Source organism: Aethalodelphis obliquidens, unplaced genomic scaffold (genome assembly GCF_003676395.1).
Source record: "Aethalodelphis obliquidens isolate GAN/ISIS:26980383/991018 unplaced genomic scaffold, ASM367639v1 scaffold11, whole genome shotgun sequence".
Classification (NCBI taxonomy): Eukaryota; Metazoa; Chordata; class Mammalia; order Artiodactyla; family Delphinidae; genus Aethalodelphis; species Aethalodelphis obliquidens.
In genome coordinates, this window is record NW_020837955.1 from 7,644,432 (window position 1) to 7,646,970 (window position 2,539).

The 2,539-nt window shown below is 39.8% G+C and overlaps 1 pseudogene; it reads left to right on the forward strand.

Annotated features, from left to right (window-relative positions):
* The first annotated feature begins 825 nt into the window (after positions 1-825).
* Positions 826-2,309, forward strand: LOC113623586 (rab GTPase-activating protein 1-like pseudogene; annotated as a pseudogene).
* Positions 2,310-2,539: the final 230 nt, after the last annotated feature.

A 2,539-nucleotide genomic window follows, 5' to 3' on the forward strand; every position in this document is an offset into this window, starting at 1 on the left:
AAACACCTGTTAACTTAGAAATTCCACTTTTAGAAATTTACCTTACACATAAACTCATATACAAGTATATATGATTACTGCAACATTGCTTGAGGTAGTGTATAACAGGAAACCATCTAAATGTCATCACGAGGACTTCCCTGGTGACACGGTGGTTAAGAATCCGCCTGCCAATGCAGGGGACATGGGTTCAAGCCCTGGTCCAGGAAGATCCCACATGCCATGGAACAGCTAAGCTCTAGAGCCACAACTACTGAGCCCATGCTCCACAAAAAGAGAATCCACTGCAGTGAGAAGCCTGTGTACCTCAACGAAGAGTAGCCCCTGCTCATCCCAACTAGAGAAAGCCTGCGTGCAGCAATAAAGACCCAACACAGCCCCCAAAATAAATAAATAAATAAACAAATAAATGTCATCATGGGGGGACTCGTTAAATAACTATGGTACAACCATACAATGAATGCTGTGGAACCATTAACAAAATCCCGTGTGTGTGTGTGTGTGTGTGTGTGTGTGTACATAGATACATATTTACACACATAGATATACATATGTTTGCATTCTAATAGCAAATGCCTGGTTATAGAAGAAACAATGGTTTTACCTTTGGAAATTTGAATAGGGGAAATTAGATAGAGGAAGACTTTTACTCCTCACTTTATAATCTTTTATACTAATATTAAACTTTAAAAAATACTGTCAATTAAATACTGTCAAATTAAAACAAGGAATAAAAAGAAGGTTGTGATTACAGCGCAGCAACTTTCTAACAAAGAATTAGCTGCTGAAAGATGCTTTGGAATCTTATTAAGCCCAGGTTGAAATGTGAAGAACTGTGACATTTATTTACTGGATATGGAAGCCATGGGAAAGAGCTATGATGGAAGAGCTTATGTTATCACCGGCATGTGGAACACCAATGAACCAATATTTCTGGCACTTAATGAAGAAACTCCAAAAGATAAATGAGTGTATAGGACTGTGGCAATGGATATGGTAGTCATGGACGTGATGGAGCCTGTCTATTTTCACCTGGAGACAGCAGTACATGTGTACCCTGCAAATAAGTGATTTTGGCATTTTAGCAGAAAGACTTTCACAGAGACTTTCTTCATGAGGTTGAAACAGTCTGAGGGAAAAGGCCATACCAATGCTGGAAATGCAATAGATGAGGTGGTAAGTCTACAGCAAGAGTCTGAGAAGGAGGAACGAATCACACTGCTACTAGCAGATGAGGTCCAGTGTCACCCTAGGAGGATGAAGCAGAAGAGAAGAGTGATAATGAACTCTCAAGTGGAACAGGTGATCTTCTAAGCATTGTCCTGAGAAGATCCTATATTCTTGGGGAGAATTGTTAGGAAGATGGCACAATAACTTTGGTGCACGACAGAAAGGGCTATCCACTGTGGTGAAGAGTGCTGTTCCTGAAGCATTGAGGGCAGAGGTATGGTAATTATTAGCAGGCTGCCATGACAACCAGGCAATGCTCGATAGATATCAATTTCTTAGCACAATGGACTCAGCCCAGGAGAGTGTTATTACTAGAGATATATTCATCAGACATTTCCTGCACATGATTACTTTAAAGATACCAGAGGAGATGGCCAGGAATCGCTCTACAAGATTTGCAAGGCCTACTCTGTCTACAACAAAGACACTGGGTACTGTCAAGGACAGTCTTTTCTTGCTGCTGTATCGCAGCTGCATTTGCCAGAGGAACAAGCATTCTGTGTTTTGGTGAAAATCATGAATGACTATGATTTATGAGACTTCTGCAAAAACAGCTTTGAAGACCTTCACTGCAAATTGTAGCAGCTGGAAAGACTAATGCAAGAGCAGTTACTGGACCTCCACGACCATTTTTCTAATCTGAACCTGGAAGCTCATATGTGTGCATCCCAGTGGTTTCTCACTCCTTTTACTGACAAGTTCCCACTCTGCATGGTCTTCCACATCATTGACTTACACTTTGTGAGGGTTTGAACATAACCTTTCACGTAGCCTTGGCTCTCCTAAAGACCTCAAAGGAAGATCTTCTGCAAGCTGATTCTGAAGGTACTTTACAGTTCTTCAGAGTTCAGCTTTCTAAAGTTATTCAGAGATACAAGGCAGAGGAAAATGCAAGAAGTATAATGGAGCAGGCTTACAATATTAAGGTACAAACCAAGAAACTGAAGAAACATGAGAAGGAATATCTGAAAATGCAAGAGAGTCATCTGCAGCAGGAAGACCCAATGGATAGATACAAGTTTGTATATTTGCAGATAACTTCACCTCTTGCTTTTATACTGGTAATCTTCATACGCTGAGAGAAAGAAAGGGAAAAAGAAAAAGTAGCTATCAACTACTTTCAAAAATGAGAAAAAGGAAAATGACAAAGTACCGTTTTAGTTGTGCACAGTCACATCCTAATCTACTCTATGCTTTTCCTTCATGGTATATTGTATCCTTCAAGACTCCAAAGCAATGCAATGATTTAGTCAAAATATTTGGTTAAAAATACTAACCAGTTATATTTGTTCAACTCCATTGGTAACTG